At 46.7% G+C, this 22,994-nt stretch overlaps 1 pseudogene; it reads right to left on the bottom strand.

Moving 5' to 3' along the window:
- Window positions 1–14,372: 14,372 nt before the first annotated feature.
- Window positions 14,373–22,994, bottom strand: part of LOC127651346 (vitamin K-dependent protein S-like) — a 54,309-nt pseudogene continuing 45,687 nt past the window's right edge.

Consider the following 22,994-nt stretch of genomic DNA (forward strand, 5'->3'; position numbering starts at 1 on the left):
GTGGCCCTAGACCTGTTGTTCTGAACAGGGTCTGAAAAAAAAATTATGATGTCAAGATTCAAAAAGTAAAGGGCATTAGCATTAATGAAGATCCCCTAATATGATAATGTTTTAAACACTGAGACGTAATAACATTTCAAAGACAGTAACACTGCATATCTGATTAAAAAGATATCAGCCAATTCATTGAATGCACAATTTATTGGCAGCTGCCGCAAACAGAGGCAGGTCAGTGGCAGCATTGTCCTTTATCAGTGGCTGACAATCATCATAATAAGGCTCAAACCGCATGGGCAGAATATTAACTGATATCCAGAAGCACAAGTACAGTGGGCTTAGCTTTTATAGCTGTATATTTGTACTTTTTTATTTTACTTTTTCCCAAGAAAATGTGAGTATCAGAGATACTTCCTGCATTCTGGTGAAATTTGAATGCATTTGAATCATTATGTAAACTATGAACAGCAAATAAAATTTTAGGACAAATATTCTTAGAAAAAAGTAGCTCAAATTGGTTGTGGTAATAACGATGTTTGTAATATTTTGCACCTGAACTGAACACAAGTGCAGTTTATTAAACAAAAGTGAGATCCAAAAACCCTAACTAGAAACATGAAACATAAACATGAACATGACTAAACTAGAGTTGACACAAACAAAACATGACTTGACTTCATCTTGGCTTGGCTTGGCTTAAGCAAAACAACAACAAAGTTACATTAACAATACTCCACAAAGGACAATGGCAAACATGAGGGCTAAAATACATTGACATGAGTTTTGGCTGTGACATGGCATGGAGCAGTCAGGGGTTTGGCTGAGAAATTGCATGGAGTAGACTGGGGCGTGGCTGTGACATGGCATGGAGCAGTCAGGGGTTTGGCTGAGAAATTGCATGGAGTAGACTGGGGCATGGCTGTGACATGGCATGGAGCAGGCTGAGGCATGGCTGTGACATGGCATAATGCAGGCTTAGGCATGGCTGTGACATGGCATAATGCAGGCTTAGGCATGGCTGTGACATGGCATAATGCAGGCTTAGGCATGGCTGTGACATGGCATGGAGCAGGCTGAGGCGTGGCTTTTGACATGGAGCAGGCTGAGACGTGGCTGTTATATGGAGCAGAATGAGGCGTGGCTGTGACATGGCATGGAGCAGACAGGGGTTTGGCTGAGAAATGGCATGGAGCAGACTGCGGTTCGGCTGTGACGTGGTATGGAGCAGTCTGGAGCTTGGCTGTGACATGGCCTGGAGCAGTCTGGGGCGTGGCTGTGACATGAAGCAGGCTGAGGCATGGCTGTGACATGGCATGGAGAAGGCTGAGGCGTGGCTGTGACATGACATGGAGCAGGCTGAGACGTGGCTGTTACATGGTATGGAGCGTCCTTAGACGTGACTGTGACATAGCAGGGAGCAGGCTGAGGCGTGGCTGTGACATGGCCTGGAGCTGACTCTGGTGTGGCAGTGAAATGGCCTCGAGCTCCTGCAATGGTAAAAGAACACTGTGACACGCGCCCAAAGGAAGGGACGGAAACAAGTCTCTGCTTAAGGGGTAAGCTTTTATTTTTCTATTACACTCTCTGGTTCTGGGTTTTTTCTTGGACGGGTTGTCGCTCCCATGCTCCGTCACTGCTGCCCTTTTATGCCGCTCTCCTCATGTTACTGAAATTAGAGACAGGTGTTAGTCATCATTTTAGCTCAGGTGTGAGTGCCCTTACCGCTTTTCTCTCCCGGACGGGCGCTTGACCACGCCCCCGCTGCCACATACCCCCACCGCCCGACTCAGGCCGGGGCGTCATCCGGCCTGCCTACCACTTCCCCCCATTTCTGGAGAGGAAGTCAGCGGCAGCCATCTGCACCCCCTGTCTGTGGACCACCTTGAACTTAAAAGGCTGGAGGGCCAGATACCAACGGGTGATCCGGGCGTTAGTATCTTTCATGCGGTGGAGCCACTGCAGTGGGGCATGATCCGAGCAGAGGGTGAAGGCCTGCCCCAGCAGGTAGTATCGGAGGGTGAGGACCGCCCACTTGATGGCCAGACATTCCTTCTCTACGGTGCTGTACTTAGTCTCCCTCAAGGAGAGCTTCCGGCTAATGTACAGCACCGGCGTCCTCTCCCTCCACCACCTGCGAGTACGGCCCCCAACCCTCTGTCTGAAGCGTCCGTCTGCAAAACAAAAGGGAGAGAGAAGTCAGGTGCATGCAAAAGCGGCCCCCACAAAGTGCAGCTTTAATCTGTGTAAACGCCTGTTGGCACTGCTCCGACCATTGGACCGGATCTGGAGCCCCCTTTTAGTAAGGTCAGTCAGCGGGCTGGTGACATCCGAATAATTAGGTACAAACCGTCTGTAATAGCCAGCCAGCCCCAGGAACTGCCTCACCCCTTTTTGGTCTTGGGTCTAGGGCAAGTCGCAATCGCCGCGGTCTTGTCAATTTGGGGACGCACCTGGCCATGACCCAAGTGGAACCCCAGATACCGTACCTCCACACGCCCAACCGCGCGACTTTTTCGGGTTTGCCGTGAGCCCGCCCGCCGCAGCGATCTCAGGTCGGCCCTCAAATGTTGTAAGTGCCGCTGCCAATCATTGCTATAAATGATGATATCATCTAGATAGGCAGCGGCGTAAGCAGTATGCGGTCTGAGGATCCTATCCATGAGGCGCTGAAACGTGGCTGGTGCCCCGAACAAACCGAAAGGAAGCATCACGAATTGGTGTAATCCGAACGGCGTGGTGAAGGCCGTTTTTTCACGGGATATTGGTGTCAAGGGGATCTGCCAATATCCCTTCGTTAGATCCAAGGTCGAATAAAACCGAGCAGTACCTAACCGATCGAGCAGTTCATCAACACGGGGCATTGGGTATGCGTCAAATTTAGACACCGCGTTGACTTTTCTATAATCCACACAGAAGCGTACAGACCCGTCGCTCTTGGGAACAAGGACGACCGGGCTGGACCAATCGCTGTGAGATTCTTCTATTACTCCCATGTCAAGCATCGTGTCCAATTCTTCCCGAACTATTTTCTTTTTGTGTTCGGGCAAGCGATAGAGGCGACAACGTACCACTACGCCCGGCTCGGTCTCGATGTGGTGTTGTATGATGTCTGTGCGGCCCGGTAGGGGAGAGAACACGTCTGCAAACTCCTTTTGTAGTTCGGAAACCTCTGTGAGTTGGCGTGGGGAGAGGTGGTCTCCACAAGGAACCGGGGCATTAGGATTGCGGGCTTTGTTTACCTCCGGACCGAGCTCCGCCCTCTCCGGAACTACCGTTGCCAACGTCACAGAGGCTGCCTCTTCCCTCCACAATTTCAGGAGGTTGAGGTGATATATTTGACGCGCCCCTCTATCGGTACGTTTAACCTCATAATCGAGATCCCCAACTCGTCGTGTGACCACAAAGGGTCCTTGCCACTTGGCAAGTAATTTCGAGCTTCGATGTTGGGAGTAGTACAAGTACTTTATCTCCGGTGCAAATTCTCGTAGCTGAGCATCCCTGTCATACAGCCGGCGCTGGCGTTCTTGAGCCCGAGCAAATTCTCCTGTGTTAATTGCCCCAGTGTGTGGAGTTTTGCTCGAAGATCAAGATCGTATTGAATTTCATTTTTAGCATTAGAAGGTCCCTCCTCCCAAGCTTCACGGATGACGTCGAGGACCCCGCGTGGGCGTCGCCCGTACAGCAGCTCAAACGGGGAAAATCCCGTGGAGGCTTGCGGAACCTCTCGTACTCGCGAATAACAGGGGTCCAGCCACTTATCCCAATTCCTAGCGTCTTCGTGCACAAATTTACTGAATCATATTTTTGAGTGTTTTATTAAATCGTTCCACCAGTCCATCCGTCTGCGGATGGTACACGCTAGTGCTGAATCGACTTAATGCCCAATAGTTCGTAAAGTTTGCAAAGTGTTCGTGACATAAAAGTAGTGCCTTGGTCGGTGAGGATTTCTTTCGAACCCCCACCGGGAGATTATCTTGAAGAGTGCCCGGCAACACTACGTGCTGAGATGTTGCTCAGAGGCACTGCTTCCGGATACCGCGTTGCGTAAACCACCAGGACTAACACAAAGCGATGTCCGCGTGACGTACGTTCTAATGGCCCGACGAGGTCCATTCCAATTCTCTCGAAGGGAACCTCGATCAATGGAAGGGGCGCAAAGGCGCTTTTGGGGTGGCCGGTGGGTTTACCAGCTGACATTCACGGCACGCCGCACACCACCTGCAGACGTCGCCGCCAATGCCCGGCCAATAGAAACGGGCTATTAGACAAAAAGTGTTTTCCGTTCCCCTAGGTGACCGGCCATAGGATTATAGTGAGCCGCCTGGAAAACCATTTCCGGCGGCTCCGTGGAATCAACAATTGTGTCAGCTCCTCCTTTGTTTGAGCGTCCTGCGTCACTCTGTACAACCGATCTTTAATAACTGAAAAATACGGATATGAGATGGCGATACCGGCCGGAGTTGTTGACCATCGATTACTCTCACTTGGTCAAAAGCGTGCTTAAGGGTTTCATCCCGCGACTGCTCCAAGGGAAAGTCCCCTCAGGGAACTCCCTGTGAGGAGGGGTGACCCCTCGCCCCTTCCCTCGTCACTCGGAGCAGCCGAGGGCGGCCCCGCTCCGCCTCCCCGCCAAAGCATCGCACATCACACACCTCTTCACTTTCATGCAGGACCCATCCGCACAAACTCCCTCTAATACACTTCTAAAATTCGGCCAATCAGTACCCAAGATTAGCGGATGGGTGAGGCGGAACTAACCGCTGCCTCCACACTATGTTGTGCTCCCGAATTTGATCGCTAAAGTCACCAAGGGGTACTTGTGAATATCCCCATGCACACACCTCACCCTCACCCGTTTAGCTGTGCCCAAAGCCCCGGGTCGAACCAAGCGTTGGTGGATGGTGGTCTGATTACAGCCGGTATCCATCAATGCTTGGTATGTACCCCCTGGATCCTTACCGGGACCCGGTACACTCCAGCCTGACCGGGGGCAGCCTGCGGGACATCGGAGACCCGCACCACCGTCCCCACCTCCATCAGCGGACACTGATCCCGGAAGTGGTCCGGGTCTCCGCACTTCCAGCAGACCGGCCCAGGCGCCACGGCCGCACCCGTGCTGGCGGGCGCTACCACCTGAGGAGGAGAGCGGCTGAAGGACGGAGAAGGGTTAGGTGGGTTCTCCCACGGCCGGGAAACTGGCCTGGTGTATCCTCCACGCCTGCGGGGGGCAGGAACGGGCCCTGGGGAGAGAGCAGAGCGAGAGGGAGCAGGGGGAGGCAGGGGAAGACACAGGGGAAGGGGAGAGAGAGAGAGAGGGGGAGGGCTCATCCGCCCTCGGTATCGCCGCCAAGTGGTCCTCCGCGAGCTGGACAGCTGCCTCCAGCGACGCCGGGCGGTGGCACTGGACCCATTCCGCCGTTCTCCTGGGCAGTCGTTGCGCGAATTGCTCCAGTACCACCTGATCGATGACTCCCTCGACGTCGCGGTCCCCTGCGAGCAGCCACCGCCGACAGGCGTCCCGGAGCCGTTGAGCAAACACAAACGGGCGGTCGGACTTCTCAAGCTTCATGCTCCGGAAGAGCTGGCGATTCTCCTCCGGGCTCCGACCAACCCGTTGCAGAATGGCCCTCTTTAGGTCAGAGTAAGCCAGGAGGTTAGTCGCCGGCAGTTGTTGTGCCGCGAGTTGTGGTTCCCCGGACAGGAGAGGAATTAGACGGGCTGCCCACTGTTTGGGCGGCCAGCCCCAGATGTCAGCCGTCTTCTCAAACAGGTCGAGGAAGGCCTCAGGATCATCTGCTACCCCCATCTTCTGTAACGTGGGCGGGGGCAGCGTAGCGCGAATGTCCGGGGTCGCGGCTGGGGCCGACGCAGCCTCCTGGCTGAGGAGGCTCCGGATAGCAAGTCGGTCCTCTGCCTGAGCCCGCATGATCTCGAAGAACCGCCGATCTTGATCCTGGCGGAGCTCAAGCAGGGATTGTTGGTGGCCTTGATGAAGAGTGGCGAGGGACTGGAGGATTTCCGCCAGCTGGGAGGACTCTATGGGGCGACCTTGTTCCATAACCAAAAAAAAAAATGTCCCGGATTTCTGCACCAATGTGACGCGCCCAAAGGAAGGGACGGAAACAAGTCTCTGCTTAAGGGGTAAGCTTTTATTTTTCTATTACACTCTCTGGTTCTGGGTTTTTTCTTGGACGGGTTGTCGCTCCCATGCTCCGTCACTGCTGCCCTCATGTTACTGAAATTAGAGACAGGTGTTAGTCATCATTTTAGCTCAGGTGTGAGCGCCCTTACCGCTTTTCTCTCCCGGACGGGCGCTTGACCACGCCCCCGCTGCCACAAACACCATCAAAATGTTGCTGCTTTTTGGCATTAAAAAGTCACAATAAATGTGATAAATGTCACGACAGGAAAAAAGTCAAAACCGTCGTGAATTCAGGGGCGCAGAACTATCTGAAAAGTGGCTTCTGATTAGGCTATCACCCAATGTCATGTAGATGCTGGCTATTGTGTAATACAGCGTTCGGCAACCTATGGCACACCTTCCAGCATTGGTACGTGGAGGGGTAATCATTGGCATGCCCGCAAAAGCGAGAGAGGAGTAGACTATATTTATATAAATTCCGCAAGTGCATTCCAATCTACATCTTGATGTAAATCCTTCCTCATGATTACGCAGCGTGTTTTCATCAGCTGAATGGGAAGCTAAACACTATTAAAGTGTGATGAGACTCGCGCTGTGTGCAAGCCATTCGCGCATCACGAGCCAGCAGCACTTCTCTTTCGATTAATTGCGCGAGTAAATGCGCCCGCTTTGCTTCGGTCAGAATGCGCGGATGACAGCCTACATTCCGTGTTTCATTTGTTTCTTTTTACTTTCAGAACATCAAGTCATGTTATAAGGAATACGCCACTATTAATCCTTCATCGGCACAGCCATTGACTAGGAAAATAAAAATGGCTCTCCATGTCAAAAAGGTTGCCGATCCCTGGTGTAATATCTTGTTGAGTCCAATTTGTGCATTTTATAATTTAGTGCCTTGCAGATATAACTTTCTAGATAAAATGTTTCATTTCCGCTTTAAAGTATTTTAATGTTACACTATAAAAATGACAATATACCTTTCTTTCAGTTGATGAAAAACTGCCATGTCTGCAACAAAGGATAATGAGTCTTAAAGCCGAGGCTTCTTACAATTTCTTCGTGCGTCGGTCAAATATATGAAATAATATGTATGATTTCCAAAAACAAGTGTCGGGACGAACGCTGAAAGTGAGGGGGAGCATCCCAATTAATAGTTTCTATGCCACAGTTTAAAAAAGGCTGGCTTTATAGCAAGTGTTATGTCGGTAGCCAAGTGAGCAGCAATACAGCAGACCCAAAATTAAGGGGAAATTATTTAATTATTTAATTAATCAGCTATTATAGTATGTTGATAAAGAAAACGAAAAGCATTCATATAACGTGATATTATTAACTTACCTCTGTATCTTCTGTTGGCAGTGGCACTGGTCGACCGTTGAAATTTAAAATGTCCTCGCGAGACCAACTGGGTGCGTTATTATAGAAACAACCCAATAAACGTTAGGAATAACCCAATAGAACGACCCAATATGTTTAACTCAACCACTGGATAAAATAAATAACCCAACGTTTTTTGGAGTGTAGGTATGATACAATCAAAATACTACTGTTAGGCCTAATATTTTTATCATAATTGCTTGATAGTCCCTCACAGACGTTATTCTCTCATCACTGGGAATACTGCTTTGAATATCTATTGAAATGAACTGATCCAATTGAATAAAATCTGCTTCAAATCAAACAAAGTCTTAATAGGCTACTGAGTAACAAAATGTAGCTAAACAAACATCCTTTCTGTATTACCACCGGCTAATTTAAAAAATATGTTAACCATTCGTAAAATCAGTAGGATAGTCCATTATTTTGAGAAAAGATGTTTCTGTTATGGACATGAATTAGTTAAAAGGACAGTGGCCAGAGGTGAACGACCCTTTAAATAGTCCAAGAAAAGATGCCTCATAAATTCATTGGCATCATTCATAAACAGCGGCAGATGCTGTGTTAATTCACTGGCATCATTCATAAACAGTGGCAGATGCCATGTAAATTCATTGGCATCATTCATAAACAGCGGCAGATGCTGTGTAAATTCACTGGCATCATTCACAAACAGAGGCAGATGCCTCGTAAATTCACTGGCATCATTCGAAAACAGCGTCAGATGCTGTGTAAATTCACTGGCATCATTCATAGACACCGGCTGCCTCATAAATTTACTGCCATTATTCATAAACAGCAGCAGATGTCATTTAAATTCACTGGCATCATTCATAAACAACGGCAGATGCCTCGTAAAATCACTGGCATCATTCATAAACAGCGACAAATGCCTCGTAAATTCACTGGCATCATTCATAAAAAGTGGCAGATGACGTGTAAATTAACTGGCATCATTCATATACAAAGGCAGATACCTCGTAAATTCACTGGCATCATACAACAGCAGATGCCTTGTAAATTCACTGGCATCATTCATAAAAAGTGGCAGATGCTGTGTAAATTCACTGGCATCATTCATAAACGGTGGCAGATGCCGTGTAAATTCACTGGCATCATTCATAAACAGCGGCAGACGCCTCATAAATCTACTGGCATCATTCATAAACAGCCACAAATCCCTCGTAAATTCACTGGCATCATTCATAAACAGCGGCAGATGCTGTGTAAATTCACTGGCATCATTCATAAACAGCGGCAGATGCTGTGTAAATTCAATTTCATCATTCATAAACAGTGGCAGATGCTGTGTAAATTCACTGGCATCATTCATAAACAGTGGCAGATGCTGTGTAAATTCAATTTCATCATTCATAAACAGTGGCAGATGCTGTGTAAATTCACTATCATCATTCATAAACAGCGGCAGATGTTGTGTAAATTCACTGGCATCATTCATAAACAGCGGCAGATGCTGTGTAAATTCACTGGCATCATTCATAAACAGTGGCAGATGTTGTGTAAATTCAATTTCATCATTCATAAACAGTGGCAGATGCTGTGTAAATTCACTATCATCATTCATAAACAGCGGCAGATGTTGTGTAAATTCACTGGCATCATTCATAAACAGCGGCAGATGCTGTGTAAATTCACTATCATCATTCATAAACAGCGGCAGATGTTGTGTAAATTCACTGGCATCATTCATAAACAGTGGCAGATGCTGTGTAAATTCACTATCATCATTCATAAACAGCAGCAGATGCTGTGTAAATTCACTGGCATCATTCATAAACAGCGGCAGATGCTGTGTAAATTCACTATCATCATTCATAAACAGCGGCAGATGCTGTGTAAATTCACTGGCATCATTCATAAACAGCGGCAGATGCTGTGTAAATTCACTGGCATCAATTATAAACCACGTCAGATGCCTCATAAATTCACTGGCATCATTCATAAACAGTGGCTGATGCTGTATAAATTCACTGGAATCATTCATACACAGCGTCAGATGCCTCATAAATTCACTGGCATCATTCATAAACAGCAGCAGATGCTGTGTAAATTCACTATCATCATTCATAAACAGCGGCAGATGCTGTGTAAATTCACTGGCATCAATTATAAACCACGTCAGATGCTGTGTAAATTCACTGGAATCATTCATACACAGCGTCAGATGCCTCATAAATTCACTGGCATCATTCATAAACAGTGGCAGATGCTGTGTAAATTCACTGGCATCATTCATAAACAGTGGCAGATGCTGTGTAAATTCACTGGCATCATTCATAAACAGTGGCAGATGCTGTGTAAATTCACTGGCATCATTCATAAACAGTGGCAGATGCTGTGTAAGTTCAATTTCATCATTCATAAACAGTGGCAGATGCTGTGTAAATTCACTATCATCATTCATAAACAGCGGCAGATGTTGTGTAAATTCACTGGCATCATTCATAAACAGTGGCTGATGCTGTATAAATTCACTATCATCATTCATAAACAGCGGCAGATGTTGTGTAAATTCACTGGCATCATTCATAAACAGCGGCAGATGCTGTGTAAATTCACTATCATCATTCATAAACAGCGGCAGATGCTGTATAAATTCACTATCATCATTCATAAACAGCGGCAGATGTTGTGTAAATTCACTGGCATCATTCATAAACAGTGGCAGATGCTGTGTAAATTCACTGGCATCATTCATAAACAGTGGCAGATGTTGTGTAAATTCACTATCATCATTCATAAACAGCGGCAGATGCTGTGTAAATTCACTGGCATCAATTATAAACCACGTCAGATGCTGTGTAAATTCACTGGAATCATTCATACACAGCGTCAGATGCCTCATAAATTCACTGACATAATTTATACACAGTGGCGGATGCCTCGTAAATTCACTGGCATCATTCATATACAGCAGCAGATGCCTCATAAATTCACTGGCATCATTTATAAACATTATCAGATGCAGTGTAAATTCACTGACATAATTTATAAACAGTGACAGATGCTGTGTAAATTCACTGGCAGCATTCATATACTACAGCAGATGTCTCGTAAATTCACTGGCATCATTCATATACAGCAGCAGATGCCTCATAAATTCACTGGCATCATTTATAAACATTATCAGATGCAGTGTAAATTCACTGACATAATTTATAAACAGTGACAGATGCTGTGTAAATTCACTGGCATCATTCATAAACAGCGGCAGATGCTGTGTAAATTCACTGGCATCATTCATAAACAGTGGCAGATGCTGTGTAAATTCACTGGCATCAATTATAAACCACGTCAGATGCTGTGTAAATTCACTGGCATCATTCATAAACAGCGGCAGATACCTTGTAAATTCACTGGCATCAATTATAAACAACGTCAGATGCTGTGTAAATTCACTGGCATCATTCATAAAAAGCATCAGATGCAGTGTAAATTCACTGACATAATTTATAAACAGTGGCAGATGCTGTGTAAATTCACTGGCATCATTCATAAAAAGCATCAGATGCTGTGTAAATTCACTGGCAGCATTCATATACAACAGCAGATGCCTCGTAAATTCACTGGCATCATTCATAAACAGCGGCAGATGCCATTTAAATTCAGTGGCACCAGCCACAAACAGCCGTTAAGTCAGCGGCATCTGAGCATGACACCGGAAGTGCCGCTGTTAGATGCAGCTGCCGCCGTTTGAGCCTGCCCTTACTAGTTTATTGACTGACAGGAGCTATACACACAGTAAATAAACAATGTACACATTATTTTGTCACATTCCTCTTGTACAATTGTCTGAGTCTTATGGATTTAACTATTTGAATTTTGAATGAATTTACATTTTAATTGTACCTGATTATGTTATTGGCACAATTAAATTGGTAAAGATAATGGCAATTAACATGTCAAAGATGTTTGTGGTAAAATGTCCAAGGCTTAGGCCAAACATTTTCCGAGAGAAAAAAGCAATAACCAACAAGTGTTTTATCACTGGAATTGTGTGAAATTAAACAGTTACTTTTACTGGACAAAAAGATTGTGTAAACGAAAGATAGCACTTTAAGCTTTATAAACAGAAACAGTTTAGCAAAATTGAATCGTGTCCTAGTGCTTATGATTGATGATCTCACAGTTTGCAGAAGGTACAGTATATTGTTTAATAAAAAGAAAGAAAAATGTTATGATCAATCTTTGCCAAAAAAAAATCAATGCTTCAATGCTACCAAACACAGCATATACCAGAAGCGTGGAGACAGGTGTGAGTGATTGACATGAGGTTTAGCCTGCGTGATTTCATAGCTCCCAAAAGCTGTCTTGTTAAATACAAAGAAAGGAAAACTTTGTTTCTTTTAATGTCACAATTTGAGTGCAAACGAATGCCACCTGTTTGGAGCGATTTGGATCACAAGGGGTGGAAAGTGACGTTACAGAGTCAAAAATATCATGTCTAATATCTCAAACATTTTTACGGCACACACGAATGGTATAGACTTGGTAATTATTTAAGCAATTGCTTCTCTGCACTGCAGTTGGCAAATGACTTACCAAATACTTGAAAATGCAATTTAAAAGATGTTTATAGTGCATTAAAAAGTGCATGCACTCATGTATTGCTACATTTAATTTAAATTTATTAATTTCTACATTTAAAGATTAAATAAATATGATTTATTAATGCACAATTGTTTTTACAACGTTCTGGCACCCCCAACCCAGTGAGTAACGACCTAAATTTGAGCGTGTACCTTGCATAAAGCTATTGTATGACTTACAGAAAGACTTGAAATACAGAACACAAATAAATATTTTTAGAAGAATATCTCAGCTCTGAAGGTCCATGCAACGCAAGTGAATTGTGGCCAGTCCTTTGAAGCTCCAAAAAGCAGATAAAGGAAGCATAAATGTAATACTTTTTTGTTTTTTAAATTGGATAAATCCATACCTTCAGAAGCAATATTATAAGTATGGGAGAAACAGGTCAATATTTAAGTCCATTTTTACTATAAATCTCCAATTCCCTTTCACATTCTTCTTTTGTTTTTGCAGATTTGCATTCTTCGGGAATATTGCCACCTACTGGGCAGGGAGGAGAATTTAAAGTAAAAAAAAGTACTTAAATTTGTAGTACTTAAACATTTTTGTTATGCTGCCTAAAAATCTTCATTTGTGTTCTACAGAAGAAAGTCATACACATGTAGGATGGCATGAGGGTGAGTAAATCCTGGAAACAAAATATAGAACCATCATCAGTATAGAGCTCTTATGCAGTTTTATAGAAGTTAAAAGATACACACACTTCTCTTTCTTACAACTTACAATTATGGCTTACACTCTATATAACTTAAATATTAGAGAAGTGTTTAAGTTAACATTTTAATCTTTATTAATGGTAATAATCATAAAAATGTTAACTTAAATGTTTTTCTAAAAAATTATATTTTTATAAGAATATCTCAGCTCTGTATGTCCACACAAATGCAAGTGAATCCAAAATGTTAAAGCTCCTAACAAATCACATAAAAGGCAGCAAAACAGTTATCATTATGACTTCAGTGGTTAAATCCTTGTTTTCTGAAGCAATCTTATCAATATTGGTGCAGACCAATCTCCTTTATCACTATAAAACATAACATCAGCACTCTCCTTGGCAATCATGATTTCAAGCTTGATTTCAGTTCTTTGCACATCTAGCAATCTGCACAAGCGTCAAGCATTATAAAGTGTAATCGAGCTTGAAATCATGCTTGTGCCTAGAAACTGCCGAAGTCAAGTTTTATAGAAAATATAAAAAAGGAGTTACATTTTGGTCTGTTCTCACCCAAAACCATTTGGATCTCTTTAAAAGACATGAAACCACTGGAGTCATATAGATTACTTTTATGCCGCCTCAATGTGCTTTAGGGAGCTTCAAAGTTCTGGTCATCATTCACTTGCATTGTATCGACTTACAGAGCTGAAATATTTGTCTAAAAATCTTATTTTATGTTCTGCTGAAGAAAGTCTCAAACATGTGGAATGGCATGAGGGTGAGTATATAAAAATATAGAAAAATATATATATTTTTCAGTTTTTGTTGAACCGTCCCTTTAAGATGGTGATATTAGAAGGAAATTAAAAAGTCAAATTGAAATTTCCATGACAGCAACAGGCAGCATTTAATTTGTTTTATTAAAACAGTGATTGCAACACTAATGCCCCTAAACATATTTACAATAAAATTTGCTTGTTTCACACAAGATAAAATTGACTGCTCTAACAAAAAAAAAGAAAATACAGTAAGTTTATTCATTTACCAATTTGTACAAACAAAACACTTGAAAACAAAAAAGGGCAAACTGTTTTGTTTAAAAACAGACAAACAGGGATGAATGCAACCATCTCATCCTAGTCTAAGAAATCCAGTTGAATCCACCTTGTTCTTTAAATTAAATCAGGCTGAATATTTTTAACCAATCACAGCTCAGCTCCAATCAGTTTCTTTGCCACTTTTAAATAGAGGCAAAATATTCAAGGCTAACAAGCTTCAGTTTAAAGTTCTTAAAGCTCTTCCTACATTCACAGGTTAGTCATCAAAGAACTCAACTTGTGCATTAAAAAATGAATGCATAAAAAATATTCATTTCAAATAGTGACAACAAAAACCACTATCAATAGTTGCCAGAGTTGAGTCCAGAATCCCTCGTTATCCAGCAGACAGAGCACTAGTTAGGGCACTACAAGACAACTTCACACACAAACCAGATGATTATTTGTGTTCACAGAAGGTAAAATCAGGCAAATGAAGACAATGCATGCCTTGTCATGTATCCCTATGATTGTCTGTGATGTCACTTCCTGTCTAGTGTGGGTGGGGTTCGGGGGCAAACACAGGGGGGCAGGGGTGAGATTTGATGCTGTTGTCTTTGATAACAGCCTCATCAAAGTCCAGCGGCTGTCCGTTTACACTAATGTCCATACAGCCGTCATAGTACGCTGAGATCAGTGTTTTAGACAGCGGAAGATCTGCAGACACACATAAAGAGAAATTAAGCAACATGATGAGCCTCATATTCAGAAAAACAAAACATGCCGTTGCTGTGATTTTGATTAAAATGCACAGATGAGAAGTTTAGAGGATCTGACACCATAATAAATCCATCTATAATACTTCAATGGTTAAATCCATATCTTCAGAAGCAATATAATAGGTGTGGGTGAGATCAATATTTTATTACTATAAATCTCCACTTTCTTCTTCTTTAGTTTTTGCAGATTTGCAGTTTTCATTCATATCGCCACCTACTGGGCAGACAGGAGAATTGTTTCTCACCCACATGTTTCATATAACTTCAGAAGACATGGATTTAACCACTGGAATCTTTTCTGCTGCCTTTATATCCTTTAGAAGCTTCAAAGTTCTAGTCACTTTTCACTTACAATAAATGGACCAACAGAGCTGAAATATTCTTTTACAAATCTTAATTTCTGTTCAGAACAAGAAAGTTACACACATCTGAGCTGGCATGAGGGGGAGTAAATGAGAGAATTTTCATTTTTGGGTGAACTATCCAAGGGCTCTTAGGTGGCCATCTGAACATACGCAGTATGGCCCCTAAGAGGGAACAATTGGAGCATCTTATTAACTCAAATGTAGATTTCTTGGGACTTTCAGAAACCTGGCTTAAACCCTCTTCCCCACAAGCAGTGGTATCATTACAAGGCTACAATGTCTTTAGAAAGGATAGGCATCAAGGAAGGGGGGGAGGGGTGTTATTGTATATGAAGGACTCTTTAAAATGTACACAAATAATTTGGCCTAATGAAATCCCAATTGAATGTGTTGGAGTTAAAGTATCACTCTCTGCAGAAATGTCATTTACTGTTTTATGTCTTTATCGTCCGCCTTCAGCAAAAGTAGATTTTTATGATCAATTTAAGGCACTTCTGAGTTGTTGTGACTTTAATAATGAGGTTATTCTAATTGGAGACTTAAATGTAAATTGGGACAATAAAAGTGACAGAAAGAAACTGAAAGAAATTACAGATAATTTTGGACTAACACAAATGATCAGTGATTCCACTAGAATAACAAATTGCACTAAAACTCTAATAGACCTGGTGTTCTCTAACAATCCAGATAGAATGATAAAAACATACAGTTTCTTGACTGGCTTGTCTGACCACAATGCCATATTCTTCTCTAGAAAGCTGACTAAAAAACGACTGAGAAGTGTCAGTAAAAGCATTAATATAAAACGTATCGGTTACCTAACGTAACCTCGGTTCTCTCTAGATGAGGGAACGAGTATTGCGTAAGCTAGCTTACGCTACGGGAAAGATTAATCTTTTCTGAGATATTGAAGCCAAAAAATTATCCTTAATTTTTGTATCCATTGTCAACGCAGTGCGGCAGCTGCAGACCTTGAGCGGGCTAGCTAGCGAGCTCATAGGTTGCTCTGCGGCAACTGCTGCAGCCTATAGACGAGCTTGGGCGAACTCGCATCCAATGAGAGGCGTCCGCGCTCACTGCAACAAAGCCCGCCAAAATGGGCGTGACTAGAGTGCATATAAGCGTAGTTCAGTAGGCTGGAACCCTGGTTTTCATTGACTGAAGCGAAAAGTCACTCGTGGCGCGAAGCACGGCCGGCTACGCAATACTCGTTCCCTCATCTAGAGAGAACCGAGGTTACGTTAGGTAACCGATACGTTCTCTTCACGAGAGGTTCTCTCGTATTGCGTAAGCTAGCTTACGCTCACGGGAACCCATTGTCAACGCCGTGCGCTCAAGCATCCACTGTATGAGCCCCAGGGAATTAAGGGGGGACCCGGGGAGCCCTTATGAGTGGGGAAATAATATTTGGCCGGCAAGAATGCGGGTCATTGATTGTGTAATACATAAGCACATAGTGGGAAGGGAACGACAGAGCGGCGGTGCGGTCTGTGTGGAATGTGTCCCATCAGTGCAGCTCACCAGGGAGCTGTAGCGTATTAAACCGCTAGTAGTTTTGCCTGCAGAGCGGGCACTTCCATATTGTAAAATCTGACAAAGGTGGAGGGGAAGTCCATCCCGCTGCCACACATATGTCGTGAATGGAAATCCCGCTGGACCATGCCCACGAGGATGCCATGCCTCTAGTGGAGTGAGCCCTAATGCCCAACGGGCATGGCAGGTCTTTGTGCGCGTATGCAGCAGCAATAGCGTCCACTATCCATCTAGATAGTGTCTGTTTCGGCGGCGAGACCTTTGGTGCGCCCTCGAGCGAAATGAAAAGCTGCTCAGAGCGTCTGAAAGCGGCGGAGCGCGCAGTATACAATCTCAGTGCTCTGACCGGGCAAAGGAGATTGGCGTCGCGTTCAGCTATCGGTGCTGGCAGCGCCGATAGGGAAATGACCTGTGCTCTGAAAGGAGTACCGATCACCTTGGGAACATAGCCGTGTCTAGGCTTTAAAATGACCTTGGAGTCACTTGGTCCAAACTCAAGACACGCAGCGCTGACAGACAGCGCGTGAAGGTCTCCCACACGTTTGACTGATGACAGGGCAGTCAGAAAAACGGTTTTGAGTGAAAGGTATTTCAAATCCACGGATTGAAGTGGTTCGAAAGGGGGCTTTCATAGTTTCGAGAACTATAGAAAGATCCCAGATAGGAACTCGATGGAGGCGCGGGGGTTCATCCTTCTAGCTCCCTGAGGAAGCGGATGACCAGCTCGTTTTTACCCCATGACTGGCCGTGCAGGGGTTCAGCGAATGCCGCAACGGCCGCCACATACACTTTGGCGTGGATGGGGATCTGCCCTTATCCAGCAGCTCTTGTAGAAATCACGAGCAGCGACGACACCCCACATGTCCGCGGGTCCAGGTCTCGGTCGGTGCACCATTTTGAGAACACAGACCATTTTGACGCATAGAGTCTTCTCGTGGAAGGGGCTCTAGCGTGTATGATGGTGTTTATTACTCCTTCTGGCAGAGCGACGGGTAGTCGTTGATCACCACGCATGCAGCGCCCAGCGCTCTGGGTGGGGATGCCAGATTGTGCCGCGAGCTTGAGAGAGGAAATCTGCTCTCACTGGGATGGGCCACGGCGCTGTCAGTGACAGCTGCGTAAGCTCGGGAACATGTCTTATTCTCCCAACGCGGGGCTATGAGGAGCACCGAGTGGCGCGTTCCCTGATCCTCTGCATTACCTGTGGCAATAGCGAGGCGGGAGGGAAGGTGTAAAGCGGGCGTCTGGGCCAGTCCTGGGCCAGCGCATCCTCGCTTCGAGAAAAATATTGGGCAGTGAGAGTTCTCTTTGGACGCTAAAGAGGTCTATCTCCGCTCTGCCGAATAGGTGCCATAACGTCTGGACTGTTTGAGCGTGCAGGGACCATTCCCCTGGGGAATATTGTCTCTGGACAGTCTGTCCGGGCCGTCGTTCAGGTGGCCTGGCACGTGCGTCGCCCTCAGCGAGCGCAGGTGGCACTGGGACCAACTCAGTATGCGTTTCGTCAGATGGAAGAGGTTCCTGGATCTGACACCGCCCTGGCGGTTTAGGTAGGATACCACAGATCTGTTGTCCGAGCGGACCAGGGCGTGGTGACCCTGAATGACGGGAGAAAGCGCCGGCGCGTACTCGACCGCTATCATTTCCAGACAATTTATGTGAAGGAGCTTTTCCTGAACTGACCATAGGCCGAAAACCAGAGAGCCCTCGCGGACCGCGCCCCAACCCGTGTTGGACTCGTCTGTCGAGATGACTTTTCGGCGAGATACAGCTCCCATTGTCACTCCCGCTGATACCATTCGGCCACTGTCCAGGGCTGCAGAGCTGAAATACAGGTCTGAGTCACCTTGATGGGCTGGCGGCCTGTGGCCCAAGCCCGGCGAGACGCGCGGTGTTTAGCCAATGCTGAAGCGAGCGCATGTGCAGTAAACCCAGCTGAAGTACTGCTGCGGCTGAGGCCATGTAGCCTAGCACTCTCTGAAATTTCTTCAGAGGTGTGAGGCTGTTCATCTGAAATGACGCGGCTAGTCAGCTGCACACGCGCAGCTGTGTAGATAAGCGAGCCGTCATTGCCACTGAGTCTAGTTCTATTCCAAGGAAGGAAATTGCCTGACTGGGCTGTAGTGAGCTCTTGGTCCAATTGACTGCAAGGCCCAAACTGTTCAGATGACTGAGGAGAACTGTCCTGTGAGACAGAAGCTCCGTATGTGATTGTGCCAAAATCAGCCAATCGTCCAAATAGTTCAGAATTCGCAAACCCTGACTCCGCAGGGGTGCGGCGCCGCGTCCATGCACTTCATGAAAGTACGAGGTGCTAAGGACAGGCCGAACGGAAGGACGGTGTATTGATAAACCTGGCCATCGAGGCGAATCTCAAGAATGGCCTGTGACGGGGATTTATCTGAATCTGAAAGTATGCATTTTTCAGATCGAGAGAAATAAACCAGTCCCCTGGCGCACATCTTGCGAGGAGTTTGCTGGTTGTAAGCATTTTGAGCGGTCTTTTGCAAGCGCTTTGTTCAAAACCCTGAGATCTAATATTGGTCTGAGGCCGCCGTCTTTCTTGGGAACAAGAAAATAACGGCTGTAAAACCCCGACTTCGCTCAGGGAGGCGGCCCTCTCTCTATGGCCCTTTTGCACAGAAGGTTTGCTATTTCTGAGCGAAGCATGCACGCTGCTTCCGTGTTCAAAGTAGTTTCGAGCCAGCTCTGAAGCAAGGAGGACGGCGATCGAACTGTAGCAAATAGCCCTGTTTTATTGTGCTTAACACCCATTCGGATATCCCTGGAATATCTTCCCACGCTTTGAAGCGTAATGTTAGAGGGTGAATGGCCAAATCAGCTCTGATTGCCGCACACAGCAGCTGAACAGAATGTGTGCGCGCTTACTGTGCTTATGCTGGACTGCTCGCGAGACAGCATGGACAGGCTGTTCTGTGAGTGACTTCCGATTGAGGTGAATGGGGAAAGAGTCACGTCTGTTAAGTGATGCGCTAAGCATAGCCACGAGCACGGGACTTACATACAGAGAAGTGTTTGCTGGCCGTGTGACAGAGCGGGCAGAGAATGGGTGCGCGCGCGTATTCGTGGCGCATTTATTGACTCTAACACTCGAGTGGTTCAGTAACCGCTTTTGAGTGTGCTCTGATGGGGACACGGAACGTGTAATGCTTGTGTGTAGAGGTGAACACTAGATTGTGGGCACATTTTCTACACATAAGTCTGGTCGTGTGACAGAGCGGCCAGAGAATGGGCGCGCGCACGGATTCGTGGGTGCGTTTATTAACCCTAACACTCGAGCGGGTCGTAACCGCTTTATGTGAGTGTGCTCTGATAGGGACACGGGACGTGTAATGCTTGTGTGTAGGGGTGAACACTGAATTGTGGGCACATTTTCTACACATAAGGCTTTATTTTGGGTCGCCGTGGAAACGGCGTTTGAGTGCAGGCAAGCGGGTAATATCACCGGCTTGTTGGCTGCTGAATCCACCACTGCAGTAGCCTGAGAGAAGGGGACTGACAGGGAGCGTACGGGACTTACATACAGTTGGCCGTGTGACAGAGCGGGCAGAGGAGAGGCGGCGCACGGGCTCGTGGGCGCGTTTATTAACTCTAACACTCGAGCGGGTCGTAACCGCTTATGTGAGTGTGCTCTGATAGGGACACGGGATGTGTAATGCTTGTGTGTAGGGGTGAGCACTGGATTGTGGGCACATTTTCTACACATAAGGCATGTTTACTCTTTACAAGATTTCTTTGGGTCGCCGTGAAACGGCGTTTGAGTGCTGAGCAAGCGGGTAGTATCACCGGCTTGTTGGCTGCTGAATCCACCACTGCAGTAGCCTGAGAGAAGGGGACTGACAGGGGCGAAGCTTTGACGGTGGTCCGGCCGTGGCGGGACTGAGCCGTCGTTTTCTCAACAACGCTAGGAGGACTTCGGTTGCTCAGGTTTCAGTACAATCTTAGGCCGAGGCCCGCAGGGGCGGCGGTCTGCGGCGGCTGTCTGAGCGCGATCGAGGCGGCCGCCCTGTCGGCGCTGAGAAGTCTGGCTTGTTGAGCTGGGCGCTGTGAAGAGGCTCGTGCAGGAGGCTGGTCACGTGGGCGGCCTGCAGAGGAGCTAGTGCGACGAGGCAGAAAGAGATTCATGGCTTGGGCTTCGGCGGTCAACAATGCCACTCACCGCGGAACCGAAGATACCGGACAGAGAGGCGGCGCGTAGTGCGTTCAGCTTCTCCCAAGTCAGCTAGTCAGACCTGAAACAGCCTCTGTCTGTAAGGCGGCCATGGAATGCAGAGCAGATGCGGCTTGGCGGCGGCGGTATAGGCGCGGCCAACACAGGCGGAAGTAGTTCTGCAGGCCTTAGGCGGGAGCACCAGCTTAGACCGCCATCTCACGGAGGGCGGGCAAAGGTGCGGCGTGGAGTCTGTTGGGAGCCTGCTCAGGGGCGGTGACCACTCGAGCCCGAGGCGGTCGACGGCCTGTGTGAGGAGCGCGTTGGTTCCCCTCGACTCCGGCGCGGGTCCTGCTGGATTCCTGGGCCGAGGAGGAGGCGTGTGAGCCTGACCACTCCTCGCTGTCCGAAGCCATGATGGAACAGCCCTTATCCTCCGCTTCTTCGTCCGAGATGGCAGCAGAGCAGCCGCTCGGCGGCAACTGCGCGTCCGGGTGGGCGGGGAGAGTGAAGGCGATGCTCGAGGGAGGGGCTCCGGCGAGGCAATCGCTTCTACCACTGGTTCCGGCAGCCTTTGAGAGCGGCGCTTTTACTGCGCGGCTGAATGGAAGGCGCGGCGGCTTCGGTCCTGAGCGCTCGAGTCGAGCCCGCAGGGTCGACATCGAAGCTCCTCGCAGAGATCGCATCCGCCTTCAGCGAGGCGAGCTCTGCATGCCCCAGTCCCAGGCAGAGAGCGCAGATGGCGTGGCGGTCTCCGGTGCTGAGAGGGGCGGCATGAGGTGCAAGTGGGGCGAGGCATCTTTAAAAGACGCTCGTACTCTTTTGTGAAGTTCATATGAACTAGCTTGCTTTAAAAAAGGATACGTCGCCGGATGGCGTAGCTCGCAGGACGGCTGAAGGTGGCGAAGATGGCCGGCTTCTTCGAGCGCTGTCCACGCTTGCTTGATGCCCCTCGAACGGCGACGCGGCTTCCAGTTCAGAGATGCGAAGAGCTTCGCTGAAGAGATGAAAATCAGGGTTCCAGCCTACGAACTACGCTTATATGCACTCTAGTCACGCCCATTTTGGCGGGCTTTGTTGCAGTGAGCGCGCGGACGCCTCTCATTGGATGTGAGTTCGCCCAAGCTCGTCTATAGGCTGCAGCAGTTGCCGCAGAGCAACCTATGAGCTCGCTAGCTAGCCCGCTCAAGGTCTGCACCTGCCGCACTGCGTTGACAATGGATACAAAAATTAAGGATAATTTTTTGGCTTCAATATCTCAGAAAAGATTAATCTTTCCCGTAGCATAAGCTAGCTTACGCAATACGAGAGAACCTCTCGTAAGAGAACAAACATTTATTCCAAAGAGTCGAGAACAACGTCTAATCGCAGCTCTAAATACTCTTGACTGGTCTAGCATACTATTTTGTGATGACACTAATAGATGTTGTGATCTACTATACTCCTCTATTAAAGGGGTTCTGTCTCAGTTTCAGAAAGCGGGTCATTTAAAGAAAAGAGTTTATTCCTTGCCTTGGATCAATAGTGAGTGTAAACAGCTTATGTCACTCAGAGAAAAATTACTTAAAAAATCATTACAAATTGGATTAACTACTGATAGACTAAATTTTGTATCCGCAAGTAATAAAGTCACACAAACTTTGAGAATGGCAAAAGCTCATTTTTTCATGACTGTAATTAATGGTGCCAAAGGAAATTGTAAGCTCCAGAATCCAGAATCCAGAATTGGTCTGTCTTCGCCGGCCAAAGGTGGTCAGCGCAGACCACAACGATCTGCCCAGGTCTGTCGGTCCTGGGCGAGTCCCATCCAATTGTGTCCCAGATCTTGTCGTAGCGAGTCGCGCCATCGTGTTGCAGGGCGCCCGCGTGGCCGCTTGATGTCGATCGGCAACCAGACGGTGACTTCGCGTGTCCATCTTTCGTCCGTCCGCCGCATCAGGTGCCCAGCCCAGCGCTTCTTGGCCTTGTTGGCCAGGTCCACCGCGTTGGCCACCCTGGTCATGGCCCGCAGCTGCTCGTTGCGGACGTGGTCGATCCTTTTAACCCCGACCATGTGGCGCTCCATTGCGCGTTCAGTCATATTAACAAACTCACTGGTAAGCACAGTGCTGATAAAGACCTTGAACTCAAATTTGCTAATGAAGTGGTATCAGAGCCTCTCAGCTTAGCAACTAAATTAAATGATTATTTTCAAAGTACCGTTGATGAGATTGCGCAATCGTTTTCTAATTCTTGTGACTCTCAACAAAATATTGGCAACATCGACCCCAATATGGATGCCTTACCTCAAAATTTGAAGTCTAATATTCAAATAATTACAGAAAATG

Source organism: Xyrauchen texanus, chromosome 11, assembly GCF_025860055.1.
Source record: "Xyrauchen texanus isolate HMW12.3.18 chromosome 11, RBS_HiC_50CHRs, whole genome shotgun sequence".
Classification (NCBI taxonomy): Eukaryota; Metazoa; Chordata; class Actinopteri; order Cypriniformes; family Catostomidae; genus Xyrauchen; species Xyrauchen texanus.